The sequence below is a fragment of the Triticum aestivum genome, chromosome 6B (assembly GCF_018294505.1).
Source record: "Triticum aestivum cultivar Chinese Spring chromosome 6B, IWGSC CS RefSeq v2.1, whole genome shotgun sequence".
NCBI lineage: Eukaryota > Viridiplantae > Streptophyta > Magnoliopsida > Poales > Poaceae > Triticum > Triticum aestivum.
Window position 1 is genome coordinate 518642130 of NC_057810.1, and position 19409 is coordinate 518661538.

Sequence of the window (19409 nt, forward strand, 5' to 3'; positions counted from 1 at the left end):
CGGCGGCGACGGCCCAAGCCGGCGCGGGCGGCGGGGTCGCAGGCAGCCAGAGGCAGGCCGGCCATGGGCCTCGCGGGCCGTGGCGGCGGAGGAGAGAGAGGCGGGGCACGGGGGACACGTGGCGGCGCCCGATTCGCTGAGGCGGCGGCGGACATGTCCGGCCGGTGGGGAGAAAACGTCCGGCGGCGCGAGGAGAGGGAGAGCTAGGGTTAGCACCGTGAATTTCGGAGGGGGAGGTGATTTTATAGGTAGAGGGAGCTAGGAGAGTCCAAATGGGGAGCGGTTTTTGTCCACACAATCGTGATCGAACGACCGAGAGCATGGAGGGAGTTTGGATGGGTTTTGGGCCAGTTTGAAGGGGTGTTGGGCTGCAACACAAAGAGGGCTTTTACGTTTACCCGGTTAACTGTTGGAGTACCAAACGACCTCCAAATGGCACGCAACTTGACAGGCGGTCTACCGGTGCTATACCAAGGCCGCTTGGCAAACCTCGGGCCATTACGAGAAAGTTTAACACCCGCTCACAATGAGAGACAAGAGGGGACGCCGGAGGACATAGGAGTGTCGGATTGCAAAACGGACAACGGGCAAAATACTCGGATGCATGAGACGAACACGTATGCAAAATGAGATGCACATGATGACATGATAAAATGCAACACGCAAGCAAATGACATGGCAAGGACGGCAAAAAACTGGCAGACACCTGGCGCATCGAATCCGGGGTGTTACAATAGCAGTCGGCTAGAATCTCGGGGGCTACACCCAGCGGGTGCGCTGACGCGCCCCCGTGAGAAAGAAGACAAAGTAGTTGCCGGGAGATCCGACCCGACTACTCAGCAGTCGGGCCGAATCTCGGGGGCTACACCCAGCGGGTCCGCTGACGCGCCCCCGCGTAGAAGAAGACAAAATGGTCGCTGGGAGATCCGGCCCGACTGCTCAGCAGTCGGCCTGAATCTCGGGGGCTACACCCAGTGGGTGCGCTGGCGCGCCCCCATGGAAGATTGCAAGAACCAAAAACAAGAAGAGTTTTGTCCGGCTGCCAGCAACCGGCAAAAGAGAAAAAAAGAAAAGGGCGCTGCTAGATGCCTCGCCACCTGGCCGGCTGTGCCAGGCCGGCTTGGCCGCGTCCCGCTCACCCCCTAGCCGGTCAAGCCCGACCGGCCCCTCCTCGAGCACCCGGAGGCTCGAGGGCTACACCCAGCGGGTGCGCCGACGTGCTCCGCGAGCGCGACTTGCGCCGGCTGTCTTCGACGACCGCGACTACACAAAAATCAATGTGAGCTCTTCACCCGCATATTTTTAGCATCACGCAAGCACGGATAACTCCAAGCGATGCTCGGTGGCTATCTCCGCATTTTATTACAGTTGCATCACTGTTTGCCCCGGCGCCAGCCAGAGTTGGCCTGGGGGCTGGCCGCTTGGCCTGAGACGTTAGTTCCCACAGACGGCTTAGTAGCGTGCGTGGTACCAAAGGCCCACTCTCAGTTACAGACCGCAGTGCGGCTGTCCGGCTGGCAAGAGTGAACGCTGGAGGCCATCCACACGAAAAACGTCCGGGAAGAAAAGCGCTTCGGGCGACCCGGCCGTTTCCTTTATGAGTATCTGCTTGGTTAAATCTGCTCCCAGACTCTGAGTACTGTACACTCCGCTTCACGGCCCACTCTCAGCCACAGACTGCAGAGCGGCTGTCCGCGAGCGAGAGCACAAGCCAAAAAGCGGAGGGAACATGAAAAAGTTTAAGGGGGCTCGGACGAAACCGAGTCGGCACCCTCCGCATAAAACTTGCAATGCTAAAAGCAAACATTTGACATATATGCGTGGACTAACTTTGTCTTTTTCATGATTGTTTCCATGAACACTTGCCAAAAAACCTCCGACCAACTTTGCCAAGTTCCTCTTAGGATTGGGGGCTACTGTCGGAGTAATTGGCCATGGGTACCCCGAAGACGGCGAGACAATAATTCAAGACATCGGAGCTAGCAAAGCCCCTCAGTTTAACTACCCGGTAGACTGCTGGCTGCTGGTTGCTGACTGCTCCACCAGGCCGGCTGCTGGCTGCCGACTGCTCCACCAGGCCGACTACTGGCTGCTGACTGCTCCACCAGACCGTCTGATGGCTGCCGACTGCTCCACCAGGCCGGCTGCTGGCTGCCGACTGCTCCAACCAGCCGGCTGCCCGAAGTCAATTGTAGCCTGACGCGACCCCGACGTGATGGCCGTACCCGGCACTATTCACGTGTCACCCCAGCCATCATGTACAGTATCCCTTGTCCCTGGGCACTATTTATGAAGTGACCCAGGCAACAAGGATGACACCCACCATACCCCGTTGTTCCCATACCACCACATACCTTAGATAGTAAGCTAGCTCCACACTATGTATAGCCATCCATCCATCCATTCTCACATGCACTCACGCATGAGCTCACACACATCCATTCGGCCATAACCATGGGCATAGCCGGCCACTAGAGCATACCTCATACAGGCATATACAAAGTCAGATACCCATGGTACTGATCCTAGATACAGCTCTAGGAGCAACTCTGTACCAGATATCTCAGATATACTCAGACATGCAGGAGTAGGGGTATTATCTCTTCGGAGAGCCCCGAACCTGGGTAAACTACCGCGTGCTATTCGCATACCCGCTCCCGGGCCTATCAGCAGCAGTCTTGCCCTCACACGAAGCCACCTTGTGGCATATGTCATCTTGCACCCCCCCGTGAGAATACCACGACAAAACGTTTGTCGGATAATGATTTATGGACACATGCATTGCATTGATACGTGCCCCCTCTCTCACACACACACACGCACCCTCACGAGTCATGACTCTCCCGAGTCCTCTGGCACCCACCGTCAATCTGCAGGTAGACGTCACACACATATGTGCTCTTCACACCCTAACCTCAGAACTTCTAAAAAACAAAAGACGTCGCACACATTTTATTTTAGCTCACATGTCACACACTTATACTATTACTCTTGTGGCGAACGTTCTTTGGGCATAGTATATTGTACTCTAACGAAGAGAAGCGGTGCATGCACGTACTAGTTCTCTCATACCCACTCGCGGGTACACGTAGGAGCGCATTTTTTTGATGCTGGTACAACAAAATCATCCACTATATATAAGCAGTAGCCTTAGCGCTTGCTTTATTAGGGTTGCTCTCGTTCACTCTCTCATGCTCTCCAGATCTAAGCAACACATAGGTGGCCACACTCTCTCTCTCAGCTCATGGCTGGTCACAAATCCGGCCGGATAACCTTGACCGAGGCAGGGGTGTAGCTGCGTTGTTCACGCTGTCGTCAGCGGTGAGGGAGGAGACCAACGGCTACCCGCGCGTCCCGATTGGCGGACGTGTCGTTCTCTCCGAGAGAGCACGCGCCGGCTCGGGAGGGCCTCCGGCCCCTTCTTCCTCCCTGCGGTATTGTAGCCAAGATGCGCCCTCCGGTGCCGTCTTTGCCACATGCACTACAAAAAAAATACACTTCCGTGATGATATGTGTTTGTCACAGTAGGTCGCATTTTTTGTCATGCATGTACATCCATGACAAATTTATGACAGAATCAAGATAGTCATACCTGTGCTGTCATAGAAGTGTTCCATGACATTACCAAAATTATCATCATGGAAGTGTCCACTTCCATGACGATAAATCGCGCGTCACAGAAGTGCTTTCGTCAAGGGTGACCGACACATGGCATCCACCGTAACGGAACGCCGTTAAGCTATCGGGTCGGATTTTGGATCCGATAACCCGTTAACAGCCACGACCAATGCCGATTTTCCACGTGTAAAATTCTCATTGGCTAACGGATCCACGTGTTAGCTCCGCGTTGGCACAGGTGTCACTCATCCAACGGTCGAGATGGGCCTATGATATGTTGACACGTGGACCAGCCCAAAAGTGGCCCACAAAGTGTAAATGGGCCGGCCCAACCAAAGGCCCATAAGATTTAGGGGATCATTATGGGCCGTCCCAGCTAAAGGCCCACAAAATTTAGCAGACCATAATGGGCAGGCCCAGCTAAAGGCCCACAAGATTTCACGGACCACAACGGGCCGGCCCAGATAAAGGCCCACAAGATTCTGCAGACCATAATGGGCCGGCCCAGCTAAAGGCCCAATATTCTCTGTCAAATCGGCCCATCAATGGTCTGGTCTAAACTTGTCATCAATGCGGCCCATGGTCACTTCTGGCCCGTTAACAGTCCGCTAAGTAATTGGGCCGAATTACGGCCCAGTGTATTTCCGGCCTGTTAAAGGTCCGGCTTCATTTGGGCCCATTTACAGGCCATCAAAACATTCGGCCCATAAACGACCGTGAAGGATTTGGGTCATATTCGGCCATGTCTATCATTCGGCCTGTTAGAGGCCCACTATAGATTTGGGCCACTTTCGGCCTGTTGTCATTTTCGGCTGTTAACGCCGGACGTAAACCATGGGCCATATGTGGCCCAACGTCATATCGAGCCCATTAACGGCCCATATAAAAATGATGATAATCTAGACCGACTGAAGTTCCGGCCTGTTAAAGGCCCGTGTATTAGGTCAGCGCATTTACGGCCCGTCCGAATTTCGGCCTGTCAAATATCCGCATCGTAAATGGGCCACCATTTCGGCCTGCTAAGTCCAGTGGGTTATTTGGCACAATCAGGGCCCAATCTCACTTTCGGTCTATTAAAGGCCCATGTTTTTTATGGGCTCGAGATATTTACTATAACGCCCCGGATTCGATGTGCTAGGTGTCTGCCAGTTATTCACCGTCGTTGCCATGTCATTTGCTTGCGTGTTGCATTTTATCATGTCATCATGTGCATCTCTTTTTGCATACGTGTTCGTCTCATGCATCCGAGCATTTTCCCCGTTGTCCGTTTTGCAATCCGACACTCCTATGTCCTCCGGCGTTCCCCTTTTGTCTCTTGTTATGAGTGGGTGTTAAACATTCTCGGAATGGACCAAGGTTTGCCAAGTGGCCTTCGTACACCAACGGGAGACCGCCTATCAAGTTTTGTGCCATTTGGAGTCCGTTTGATACTCCAACGGTTAACCGGGGAACCGTAAAGCCCTCTTTTGTTGCAGCCCAACAACCCTCCAAAGTGGCCCAATACCCCATCCAAACCCCCTCCATGCTCTTGGTCGTTCGATCACGATCGCGTGGCCGAAAACCGCACTCCATTTGGAGTCTCCTAGCTCCCTCTACCTATTTATATGTCCCTCTCCCCTGAAATCTCGGATGGAAACACCCCTAACCCTAGCCTCTTCCTCCTCCCGCCATCGGACGCGTCCAACCCGCCGCCGGACATGTCCGCCGTCGCCCCCTCGTCCAATCATACGCCGCCACGTGTCCTCCACTGTCGTCCTCGCCGGATCTGGTCAGGTGGACCAGATCCACCAGTTCAACCATCCAAACACCACCTCCCCGCGCCCGGATCCCTCCGTCCCGGATCCTCCCCGTCCCACTTTTCGCGAGGGTAAAAATCTGCCATGTCCCAGAAATTTTATTAGCATGTTGCATACTTTGACCAGCCATAACTTTGTGCGTGCTGCTCTGTTTCGTGCGTGTAATATGTCAAAATGTTCGTTGTGAGATGCTCGTTATTTCATTCCATTGTGCCATGTTTGTTTGAGTCCATCTTGATGCTCTAATCATCATTGCAATAGTGCTATATGATGTTAACCTGCTGAGACTGTTATAACTTGCTGTTTTGTCTTTTTCATTGCATTTTGTGCGTGCATCCTTTGAGCTTGAGCTCTACATGTGTTTTGTACTACATCATGCCATATTTACAGTGGTGCCATCCATGTATTTTTGTGTGCCCTGTGGTGAGTGGATCGAGCTCGTGAAGTAGAGTACTTGCTGTTGCTGTTTTGCTAGACTGATTCTGTTATATTATGATGCTATGTAAACCTGCTGCTACAAGTCATTCTATGCATAATCTGGAGATGTTCACTACGGATGTTTTGTTTTACATGTCATGCCCTATCCACTCATTCCCCTGGTTGAAGTTATAGCCTTCTGCAGCTTGTTGTAATCTTGCTCCAAACTTGCTAAATAATGTTGCTGTCAGCCTGTTAACATTAAGTTCAATGTTGCCATGATTGTTGTTAGTGATCCATGCACCCTATGAACTTTCTCTTGCCATGCTTAGCTTCACAAACATGTCTTCTTACTGTTGGTTGCCTTGCCATGCCATGTATTGCTCTGTGGTGAGTGGTACAAGCTCCCCAACATGCCTACTTATGGTTGTTCCTGCCATGTATGAATCTGTCATATCACTTGCTATGTTTACATGGTTGCCATCATATTTTCTGTGCCCTTTTGGCCCAAGGTCAGTAAGGGACTTTTGTTTTATGAAATTATTAGATTCATTCCATGCCTTTTTTTGCCATGATAATTTCCTGTAACATGTGGTTTGATAGCTCTAAACATTGCAACCTGATGTTATTTCTGCTAAGTCTGAAACTGTTATTATTTGCAATCTTGCCATGTCCTTTTGAGCATGCTCTTGTGTTTTGGAGATAGCTCAGTGTTCATGTTTTGTCATGCTTTACCTGTACTTCATGCCCATGCCTTTTGTTTGCACGTTGAGATGTTTAGCATATAATTTGGATGCTTGTTAGATGCCTAGTTGCTGTTTTGGACAACTTGTCCTTTAAACTTGTATGGTGTATGTGTTGAACCGTTGCTCCGTTTTGAGTGTGCTCTATATGAAACTTGCTTGATTTTGCATGTAGTTTCATATTATCATGTTACATCCATGTTACGAGAGTGTTTGCTTGATGTTTGGATGCATTTAGCATCAATGCCATGTTTAACTTGTTTTGCTCATATCTTTTAGGCCGTAGCTCCGAATTAAATGAGCCTTATATGTAACTTGACTAGAATTTTGTGTAGTTCATCGTGGTGCATTTTAACTTGCTGTTTAACAACTTGAACATAAGTTTTATTAAGATCAGGACCAATTTCGAAATTTGCATATGGGGACTTACCGGAATTGCTATATGTTGTTTCCGGCCTCATTTAAACTTGCTTGGATGTGTTGCTCTTGTAGCCTTGTCATGCATCATACTTGGTTACGCATCATGCCTTGTCATGTGTGGTCTGCTTACCAGGTTGTGTGCTTCTTCTCAATATGTGACGCCCCCGATTCAATCGTACACTAATCATACACGCAAATGTGTACGATCAAGATCAGGGACTCACGGGAAGATATCACAACACAACTCTAGACACAAATAAAATAATACAAGCTTTATATTACAAGCCAGGGGCCTCGAGGGCTCAAATGCATAGCGCAATACACAAGAGTCAGTGGAAGCAACAATATCTGAGTACAGACATAAGTTAAACAAGGATGCCTTAAGAAGGCTAGCACAAAAGCAACATGATCGAAGAGGCAAGGCCTCCTGCCTGGGACCTCCTAACTACTCCTGGTCGTCGGCGGTCTTCATGTAGAAGCATCCATCGGCGATGGCATCTGGCTCCAGGGATCCACCATCTGGTTGCATCAACCGGAAAGAAGAAAGAAGGGGGGAAAAGGAGGTAGCAAAGCAATCGTGAGTACTCATCCAAAGTACTCGCAAGCATCAGATCTATACTAAGTATGCATTGATATCAAATGGAAGGGTTGTATCTGTGGACTGAACTGCAGAATGCCAGAATAGAGGGGAAGGCCTAGCCTATCGAAGACTAGCATCTTCAAGCAGCTCCGAGCATCTTGCGGCATGTAGAAGAGTAAAGAGTAGCAGTTTATATTTAACAAACATGTTGTAACATCAACGCCCAGATATCCTTCCTCGACTCCCTACGAGAAAGTAATCCCGAAGCCACATGTCCATCACATATCTCAAGTATCCATTTCTAGTTATATAAGATCTGGATACAAGTCTGAACGTCCATTACCGTGGACACGGTATTCAAATATATATCTTCCGTGCATGGGTGCACCACGTTACCCAACACGCTCGATCCCTCTGGCCGGACACACCTTTCTGGGGTTAATGCCCTCCCTCGGAAGATCAACATGTCGCAGCCCTACCTAGGCTCAGCAGAGAGGTCCCCGCCGGTCTACATCCTAAGCAGTCCGAGGTCTTGGGCCCATCGCCCGCAGCACTCCGGGTCGTTGCGAGCAGGGTGGATACCAGCACCGCTTCGGATGGCCAGCACGATCCGACCGTGCCGCACTGCTGAACTGGACGTCTGACAAAGCTTCGGCTGATACCACGACGTCGAGGCCCATATCTATTCTCACGTGGTGGTTAGTGCGTAAAGGCCAGAGGCCAACTCAGAACAAATACCCAAACCTGTTAGTGCATTGGGGGCTCGCGGAAACGAGCAGAGACTCACGATAAGGTGACCTCGTCGCCCCGTCTCATGGACTTACGGCAAGGGCCTAGACTGCCCGGCCTTGCCATGTGGAAAACTCGCGGATGCTCAACGGGCCCGCCCGACTTTCACATCAACTCGCGGGTGCTCAACGGGCCCGCCCGACTTCAACAAAGGTCTCAAGTAGAGTCAAGGTAACTGTGTGTCCAAACATCAAGGGGAAAACCCGAGGAATCACCCTCGGTGGATTCCACTCAATGTAATCATCAAGGTGAACGTAAGAGGGACCACCCTCGAGGTTCACACTTGAGGTGTTGAACGACCAAGCCGTATCGGGAATGGTGAAAGAGGAATCACCATCGATGACAACGACTAAATAGCTACACTATAGAATTATCATCAGGAGTGTGTTATGAGGGATCACCCTCGGCACTCGATAGTAGCTCTGCAGAGTCGAGCAACTAAAGGGGCGTGATGTGATTTAAAGTGTCGGGCTCTAGTCGTCGATCACGCTGATCGAGTCGTCGATGATGAAGCATGGGCAACAAGGACAAATACTGGGGGTCATCGATGGATCACTAACCAACCTATACTAAGCAGTTTAGGATAAGCAGGTAAGGTACAACAGCAGGTTACAAAAGCAGGCTATGCATTAGAATAGGAGCAATCAATAACAATAGCAAAATCTAATGTGAGCATGAGAGTATAGAATGGGTGATATCGGAATGATCAAAGGGGGGGCTTGCCTGGTTGGTCAGGCGAGAAGGAGGGGTCGTCGTCGACGTAGCCGATCACAGCGGCATCGGCAGCTGTCACGGGCTCTACCGAAGAGAAGAGGTGGGAGAAAACAGTAAACACATAGCAAGCAAGAGCATAACAAGACAACAGGCAGAGCTAGACGTGTCCTAACGAGGTGCTGCACAATACCGGCGAAGGGTGATAACATCCGGGAAGTTTCCCAGAGTTAGGCATTTTCGGATAGATGAAACGGGAGGGAAAGGTTGCATGTTTACTATGATAGGGGCATGTGACAGATGAACGGACCGCGCATTCGGATTCGTCTCGTCGTTCTGAGCAACTTTCATGTAGAAAACTTTTTCATCCGAGCTATGGTTTATTTTATATGATTTTCCGAAGATTTAAAGATATTCTGCAATTTAATTTAATTCGAAAATAAAGAGTAAATGCTAGGTGCACCCAGCTCTGCATACACAAAAGTGTACCAGGGGATGACATGTGGGTCCAGGGGGTCCCAGTTCACAGTCAACGATTGACTGGTCAACAGGAGGTGGGGCCCTCCTGTCATACACCTATCTAAATAATTACAAACTAGATAGTTAATTAGCATGTTAACTTAATTAAGCAAACTTTAATTAAGTTAATTAATTGATTAATTATTTATCTATTTATTTTAAAATTTAATTTTTTAGCGGGCGCTGGGCGAAACTGGTAGCAGGCGCAGGCGCCGGTTGTCGATGCTGGAGCGCGCGATTGCGGGGGGGGGGTAAGTAGCGGGCGGCGCCGGTAGTGGCCCGGCAAAATGGACGAGGGAAGGGGAAGCTGGAGGACGCGGCACGATGGCCAGTGGGCGGCGGCAGGGGCACGACGCGGCCCTGGGAGAAGGCGGGGCGACGCACAGCAACAGGCGGGGTTGCCGGGCAGAAGCAGACAGCGGCAGGGGAAGCAGTAGCGGCAGCACGGCGAGCCGGGCCTGGGCGGCCATGCACGTAGGACGCGAGCGCGCGCGGGGGTCGGCTAGGCGCTGCGGGACGCAGTCAGGATGCGACAGGGGAGCCCAGGGCACGGCCGACGGTTGGTGAGCGCGAGATCGACGGTAGTGGCTTACGACGGCCTACGGAATGGATTCGAGAGGGGGAGGAGGGGAATCGAACAAGAGCTCACTGTCGTTGCAGGGACGGCCCGAGGACGACTCGAGGTAGCCGGACGCGTCGCACTCGTCGATGAGATGCGGCTACCATGGTGGAGAAGATCGCGCGATGGCGAGGTAGTAGGCCGTCCGAGCTCCAACTGATAGGCGAGGGCGACGGAGACGACGATGGCGGAGTTCCTTGACGTCTTGGCGCGACGAATGGGAGCCGGTGGCCGCGAGATCGACGATGATGACGACGACCGCGAGCTCGGCCTCTTCCAGTTCATCGGATATGATCGAGGGAGAGGGGGATTTGGGGACTAGGGTTCAGTGGGGTCGCGCGCGACGTTCTTATCCACCAGAAGGACCGCGGGATGGTGGGGGTGGATGCGTGCCACACCATGGCCCCTGTCTCCTCTCTGTACAAAGGAACAGAAGAAGGGGAAAAGGCCGTGGTGGGCTGGGCCATGTGCACTGTGGTCACATATGGCCTGAAGACACGGTAGGATTTTAGCCTTTTCCTCTTTTTACTTTTCAGCTTATTCATTTCACCACAGTTTCACACTTTAATTTAATACCAAATGAGTTTTGTTGAACATGAAACTTGTCACATAAATCAAGCACATTATTTATAGGAGACACAAAAAGTTTGAGGCCAAAAGGAGTTGTCTAACCATTTTTAGAAATTGAAAAGGCCAATCTTAAATGCTGCTTGACCACTAAACAATTTTCAAGGGCACTTTGGGAATCCAAAAGAGGTTCGTTTCAACATGAAAGTATCCAGGGATTATTTCCCACACTTTGAACATTTTAGTTTTCATGTTTGGAAAATTTGAATTTTTGACTTTGAAATTGACTTTGAACATGAGCAGTGATTTGGATCAAGTGAGGATTAACAACAGAAATGTGATGACGTGGCACCATTAGCAGGGGTTTACTGTTGCTTAATTAGAAGAGAGCGATGTTTGCTTGTTTTGGAGTTCTTCTTCTGCTTCTTCTTCGATCACGGGATAGGTTCCAGGTCGGCAGCCTGGGCTAGCAGGGTGGATGTTGTTCGAGTTTCTGTTTGTGATTCATCCGTAGTCGGATGGTGCTCTTATGTAAGATGATGTTGTATTCGTGTGGCATTGTATGCCTTTTGTATGTATCCCCATCTATTACGTAATTTTGATGTAATGATATCCACCTCGCAAAAGCGTATCAATATGCGGTTCTATCCTTGGTGGGACCTTCGAGTCTCTTTAGGATAGTATCGCATATTGGGCGTGACAAGTTGGTATCAGAGCCTTGACCGACCTTAGAAGCCCCCCTTGTTTGATCGTGTAGTTTGGCCATTGTCGAGTCTAGAAGAAAACTGTTTTCGGAGTCTAGTTATATCGGAGAGTAGGAATTCTTTTTGCTCATCTGCCCCTTCGTCGCTCTAGTGAGCAATCTTGGCATAGGTGTTTTGAATTACTTCTCTTCCCCTTCAAATTTTCTTTAGGATCATGCAGTTGGTTTTCCGATCGTTGGTTCTCAGCTCTTTTGTCCAGTGCATTTCTCGTCAAGTTTGCTCGAGCCTCTTCATCTTTGCAAGTTCAATCCTCAGTTTGCTCTGAACGAAGTTGTTTCTCTATCCTTAGTTGTTTTCTTTTTCCCACTTGCCCACCCCTTTTCATCTCAGAGTCGGAGTTCGTAATCGAGTATCCATCCTACTCGTGCGAAGTCTTTGCTTTCTTTCCTCAATGATTTCGACCGGTGTTTTCTATTCAAGATATTTGTCGGTTCCCCTTCCAAGTTGCCTTTGTTTTTTTCCCGCCCTCCCACCCTCTTCTTCTCGGAGCCTGAGTCTGTTTCGAGCATCAGTTTCATTCGTGCGCAGCCTATTCAGGCTTTCGTCAATTATTTCAACCGGTGAATTCTCATCTTGTTTGTCATTCTTCATCCCTTTCTTTTCCGGTACACACAATTCAAGTTTTTCGGGTTGATCATATTCTTTTCCGTAGATCAATTGTTTTCCTGCTCGTTCGCCTCTCGCCAGTTTATCCTTTCAGAGTGCTCAAGACATCTCAGGAGATTCGTGTGTGTTTGAATTAATTCGAGGTTGTCACCTCATTCAAATATTTTAATTGTTCCGGTGCATCACCTATCTCTTCTACAATCCTTTCCAACAGTTTTTTTTTCTTTTTAGTGGGCCCTAACCCACAGGTCTTTTCCCAGGATCTGACCTGACTCTTCTATTTATTCCGGAGCCATTCCTAATTCTTTTCGTAGTTTGACGTAAGTATGAATTTCATCAGTCAGATGCTTTTCCAATATCGATTTCAAATCATTTTCATTGTTGGCTCAACCTCTTCGCTTTTCATTCTCCCGGAGTATCTCAACAATTTGGGTGTTCTTTCTCATCGTCATTCTCAACTTTTGAAGACCGAAGAATAGTTTTTCTTCTAAATATTGCCCGTTCTCTCGAAGATTCATGGTTCTAGCTTCATATTATCCTCTCCAATTATTCCATTTGTCAGATATTCTTTTCTTACCCATCCAGAGTATGTCAGAAGTTGTTTTTCCCGTTTCTTTTCACTGGAGGCCATCGTTCCAGAAGAATTCTTTGTCCTCATATTTCAGCTACAATTATCCAATTATCCCGGTGCTTCGTTCAAGTATTCTTTAATCAGCTCATGATCTCTTTGTTCTTTTGCATCTAAATCCCCTCTGGCATATTGGTTCTTATAATTCTTCCTGGTGATTCAGTCTCTTTCATCAGTCATTTTTGAATTATTAGGGTGGTTCGGTCAAGATTCTTTTTCCTTGATTATCATTTTAATCCATTCGCTCTTTTGAATCCTACCGGTGGCTCATGAAGACTTTCCCAATTTTGCGCTATATATCTCGGTAATCCTTTCCAACGCGAATAAGTAGTATGCAAATCCATTGCTTCACATCAATTTAATTGGTGGAGGATAAGCATAATGTAATTCTTATCCTTCTTTTGTCAAGTTGATTAATGCCTTCCTTCGGAGTTTGTTCGTGAGGAATAAATTCTAGTTCCAAGTGTTTTCCATCTTTTCTTTTCTAGAGTTCAAATTTCCTCGGCCATTTTGTCGGAACCTCCATCTAAATCACCGCAAGCTTTAATCCTATTCTTTCATCCTTCATTCTATCTCATCACCCTTTTTGTTATCAGAGTTCTTCATGGTGGTTCTTCATGATTTAATTCATTCTTCAAGAGTTCATCAAGATTCTTGTTGGAGGAGTTCAAGTATCTTTTCTTCTCGCGTCTCGAAGTGCAATTAATTCTCCGTATTCTTTTAAAGTGGATTTTTACATTTCTTCGTTCTTCTCAGCTATCCAATCATTTCCGTTTGTAGCCGGTTATCACCTTATGATCTTGAGATGTTACCTATAAGACCACAACAAGCTTATTATTTTCGTTGTTAATTTTCTCAACAATTATGTTCAATATTTCCTTCTAAGGTTGCTTTCTAGTTCATTCGTGGTAGAAGATGTCATCTTCTTCTCCGTTCTTTTCTTTCAAAATTTTCAATTCTTCCGGAGGCATTGTGTTGTTCCTCTCGTCAACTATCGTTCCATTTTGTCAATCTCAGTTCCAACTCTTTCCATGTTCAGCTGGAGTGCTGCCTAAATCCTTTCAGTCTTATTCGTTTCTTATCTTGTTCTAACCGGAGTGGTTTCATAGTCTATCTGATTCCGTGAGCTTTCGATTCTCGTCATTCTCGTCGTTCCTATCTTCTTCTCGAATTCTTTCGATTCTTTACTTCTTCTCTTGAGTTTCTGTTTCACCTCATCCCTTTTCCCTTCCGTCTCGGTCCTAAGATCTCGGGACGAGATCTCTTGTTAGTGGAGGAGAGTTGTAACGCCCTGGATTTGATGCGCCAGGTGTCTGCCAGTTATTCACCGCCGTTGCCATGTCATTTGCTTGTGTGTTGCATTTTATCATGTCATCATGTGCATCTCTTTTTGCATACGTGTTCGTCTCATGCATCCGAGCATTTTTCCCCATTGTCCGTTTTGCAATCCGACACTCCTATGTCCTCCGGCGTTCCCCTTTTGTCTCTTGTTATGATTGGGTGTTAAACATTCTCAGAATGGACCGAGGTTTGCCAAGCGGCCTTCATACACCACCGGGAGACCGCCTGTCAAGTTTCCTGCAATTTGGAGTCCTTTTGATACTCCAACGGTTAACCGGGGAACTATAAAGCCCTCTTTTGTTGCAGCCCAACACCCCTCCAAAGTGGCCCAATAACCCATCCAAACCCCCTCCATGCTCACGGTCTTTTGATCACGATCGCGTGGCCGAAAACCGCACTCCATTTGGTGTCTCCTAGCTGCCTTTATATGTCCCTCTCCCCCAAAATCTCGGATGGAAACACCCCTAACCCTAGCCTCTTCCTCCTCCCGCTGTCGGACGCGTCCAACCCACCGCGGACATGTCCGCCGTCGCCCCCTCGTCCAATCATACGCCGCCACGTGTCCTCCGCCGCCGTCATTGCTGGATCTGGTCAGGTGTACTAGATCCACCAGTTCAACCATCCAAACACCACCTCCCCGCACCCGGATCCCTCCGTCCCGGATCCTCCCTGTCCCACTTTTCGCGAGGGTAAAAAACTGCCAAGTCCCAGAAATTTTATCACCATATTGCATACTTTGACCTGCCATCTTTGTGTGTGCTGCTCCGTTTCGTGCGTGTAATATATCAAAATGTTTGCTGTGAGATGCTCTTTATTTCTTTCCAATGTGCCATATTTGTTTCAGTCCATCTTGATGCCCTAATCATCATTGCAATAGTGTTATATGATGTTAACCTGCTGAGACTGTTATAACTTGTTGTTTTGTCTTTTTCATTGCATTTTGTGTGTGCATCCTTTGAGCTTGAGCTCTACATGTGTTCTGTACTACATCATGCCATCTTTAAAGTGGTGCCATCCATGTATTGTTGTGTGCCCTGTGGTGAGTGCATCGAGCTCGTGAAGTAGAGTACTTGTTGTTGCTGTTTTGCTAGACTGATTCTGTTATATTATGATGCTATGTAAACCTGCTGCTACAAGTCATTCTATGCATAATCTGGAGATGTTCACTAAGGATGTTTTGTTATACATGTCATGCCCTGTCCATTCATGCCCCTGGTTGCATTTATAGCCTGCTGTAGCTTGTTGTAATCTTGTATGCAACCTCTCTTGCCATGAGTAGCTTCTTGTAACCTTGTCATGCATCATACTTGGTTGCGCATCATGCCTTGTCATGTGTGGTGTGTTTACCATGTTATGTGCTTCTTCTCAATAGTTCCCGTTTCGTTGCGATCGTGAGGATTCGTTCGTCTATGCTTGGTTCGTCTTCGTGGCCTCATTTTCTTCATGGACTCATTCTTCTTCCTTGCGGGATTTCAGGCAAGATGATCGCTACCCTGGATCTCACTACTATCATTGCTATGCTAGTTGCTTCGTTCTATCGTTATGCTGCGCTACCTATCTCTTGCTTATCAAGCCTCCCAAATTGCCATGTCAGCCTCTAACCTTTTTCACCCTTCCTAGCAAACCGTTGCTTGGCTATGTTACCGCTTTTGCTCAGCCCCTCTTATAGCGTTGTTAGTTGCAGGTGAAGTTGAAGATTGCTCCATGGTGGACAGGATTATGTTGGGATATCACAATATCTCTTATATAATTAATGCATCTATATACTTCGTAAAGGGTGGAAGGCTCGGCCTTATGCCTGGTGTTTTGTTCCACTCTTGCCGCCCTAGTTTCTGTCATACCGGTGTTATGTTCCCGGATTTTGCGTCCCTTACGCGGTTGGGTGATTTATGGGACCCCCTTGATAGTTCGCTTTGAATAAAACTCCTCCAGCAAGGCCCAACCTTGGTTTTACCATTTGCCTTGCCTAGCCTTTTTCCCTTGGGAGTCGCGCATCCTGAGGGTCATCTTTATTTTAGCCCCCCCGGGCCAATGCTTATCTAAGTGTTGGTTCAAACTAGAGCACCGTGTGGGACCATCCCTTGGCAACTTGGGTTACGTCGGTACCTGTACGCTTAGCTTATCCGGTGTGTCCTGAGAACTAGATACGTGCGACTCCTATCGGGATTGTCGACACATCGGGCGGTCTTGCTGGTCTTGTTTTACCATGGTCGAAATGTCTTGTAACCGGGATTCTGAGACTGATCGGGTCTTCCTGGGAGAAGGGATATCCTTCGTTGATCGCGAGAGATTATCATGGGCTAAGTTGGGACACCCCTGCAGGGTATTATCTTTCGACAGTCATGCCCGCGGCTATGTGGCAGATGGGAATTTGTTAATGTCCGGTTGTAGATAACTTGACACCAGATCCGAATTAAAACGCATCAACCGCGTGTGTAGCTGTGATGGTCTCTGTTCGGCGGAGTCCGGGAAGTGAACATGGTTTTGGGTTATGTTTGCCGTAAGTAGGAGTTCAGGATCACCTCTTGATCATTGCTAGCTTCACAACCGTTCCGTTTTCTCTCTTCTCGCTCTTATTTGCATATGTTAGCCACCATATATGCTTACTCGCTGCTGCAACCTCACCACTTTACCCCTTCCTTTCCCATTAAGCTTTGCTAGTCTTGATACCCATGGTAATGGGATTGTTGAGTCCTCGTGGCTCACAGATTACTACAACAACTGTTGCAGGTGCAAGTTATGCGATGATCATGACGCGAGAGTGATGTTTGCTTGTTTTGGAGTTCTTCTTCTGCTTCTTCTTCGATCAGGGGATAGGTTCCAGGTCGGCAGCCTGGGCTAGCAGGGTGGATGTCGTTTGAGTTTCTGTTTGTGATTCATCCGTAGTCGGATGGTGCTCTTATGTAAGATGATGTTGTATTCGTGTGGCATTGTATGCCTTTTGTATGTATCCCCATCTATTACGTAATGTTGATGTAATGATATCCACCTTGCAAAAGCGTATCAATATGCGGTTCTATCCTTGGTGGGACCTTCGAGTCTCTTTAGGATAGTATCGCATATTGTGCGTGACATTTACACCTGTAAACGACCTATTTTTACTGAGGGCCCAAATTATGTTTAGGCCCGTTAAAGGCCCACTATGGGCACAGGCCTACCAGAAAAATTTGGAAGCTTATGCTAATTTAAGCCCAGATATTTTTAGTGGGCTACATGCCAATTTCGGCCCGTAATCGTTTTTAGCCCAATTGGAATGGGCCCGACGAATGTTGGCATGTTGGACTCCTACGAAGCATTCAGCCGAATACATTACTAAGATAAACCTACACTATACAAAAATAGCGTCATAATTAGCAGCCTGTGGCAGCATCATAAATGTTGTATCATAACAAAATAAATTCCAATCATACAACAAAAGGCCTGTTGGCATAAAGTTTACAGTCCTTCCAGATAAAAGCACCATCACATGTATAGAAGCACAGATCATTTGACCTGAGTGCTAATGTTTCAGGCTGTAGAATCTGATGGAGCAGCACGATCTCCACCTTTTTCCGCCATTGCTCTTCAATAACGAAGCGAATGTTTGATAGTCTGGTTTCAAAACCATTCATATCTTGATGACATTTCTCAACCACTATTCTTGTTTCCGAAACAACGTCCATTAGGGATTGGACTTGTGTTTGGAGCACAGATATATCACTCTGTCTAGCAGGAAGATTTTGTTCAGTAGGCGATTTGGACGAGGTTACCTTGACAAACAACCCAGAATTATGCAGGAAGGTGCTTTTTGCACTGTTAGTGGAGAGATATTACCGCACTGCAGCAAGAGGTGACATTGTGCCTGTAATAGCCTCGTCACCTTCAGGTGGTTGTGGCTGTTCAATCATTTGTTCCATAGCTTCCTGAAAGTTTGAACTTGTAGATTAGTGTACCAGATAAGTTACTAATGAGACAAAAACAAACAAAGTGGGTTAAATGTTTATACATAACTTATTTTGGTGAACTACTGTAATACATTAGCATGTATGGTAGTGCCAACTATATAATAAAATCACTTCCGGAACATATGTCCATGTAGGATGCCTACTTTATTGTCTATTTCCTCACATTCGTTGACATCTAGGGATAAAGAGACATGGTTTAAAGTAGGATGAACATAGTATGACATCATTCAAATCATGGGCAAACAGATATAAAACAAACAGGCTATTTTATCATTATCTGCGAACGTGAACATAACAACTAGACTACACATCAAGACCAAAAGAATATCCTTCATCTCTTTTAAACCATGTAAGGTGAAATGATATGTTAAGACAACTGTGTATAAAAGTGAACAGAGTAACTGACATTGGCTGCAAACCAAGTAGTTAAATGAACACATCACAGTACCAATCAGTTCAAGGTAGGAGGAGTAAGGACTTACAACATCGGCTTGAACTGGTGTGCTCATGCCCTTCATCTTGCTGGTGTGGCAATCCTTGAAGATTTGCACTTCATTCGGTTCAGGTTCTTTTTGGTCCGCACGAGCTTTCCTCTGTATTTGGAACAAGTCAATATAGATACAATAATATGGCACAAAAAACGAAGGAAGTAGCAGCTATTTACAAGAGCCTCGCAGTGTGCAATATAGCTATGAGATCCTGTTGTCTGTTGGAATTTCACTCTAGAACGGTTGGTTTTGTTCTTCAAACAGTTAGCCTAGAAGAAGATACACTTGTAAGGCACATACATAAATACAAGTTCAATATGTGGTCTGATCAAATACATATAGCCTACCTGATACTTTCGATCAGACCAGTGTTTAACGAGGGTTGTCCAATCTTCATCTGTAATATATTCCACTGGAGATGTTTGGGCGATTTCATTGTTAGCCTTGCCTTCAAAGTGAGATTTTCTAAGGTGGTACCGATACTGTCGCAGAGCAGACTGAAAAACATGAGTGCATGCTTGTTTAGTTGCATCATCTTTCGGATCCAACTTGAACCTCATCTGTTGAAAAAAGAATGTGAGTCTTATTAGGAGGAAGCTAGAAAGTATGGGACAGAGCAAGACAATATTACTAACTGCGATGAATAACATTACTTACGGATAAATGGTCAAGGAACACTACTAGGGAAAAGCCTATACACAGAATCTTACCAGCAGCGCGCTCCAAAATAACTCGCTGCTGCTAACTAGCAGTAGCGCGGACAGACGGAACCCGTTGCTGAGACAAATATAGCAGTACCGCGTCACCCCAAAGACGCGCTGCTGCTATAATTCCTACGAGGCCGCCGCGAGGGTAGTTA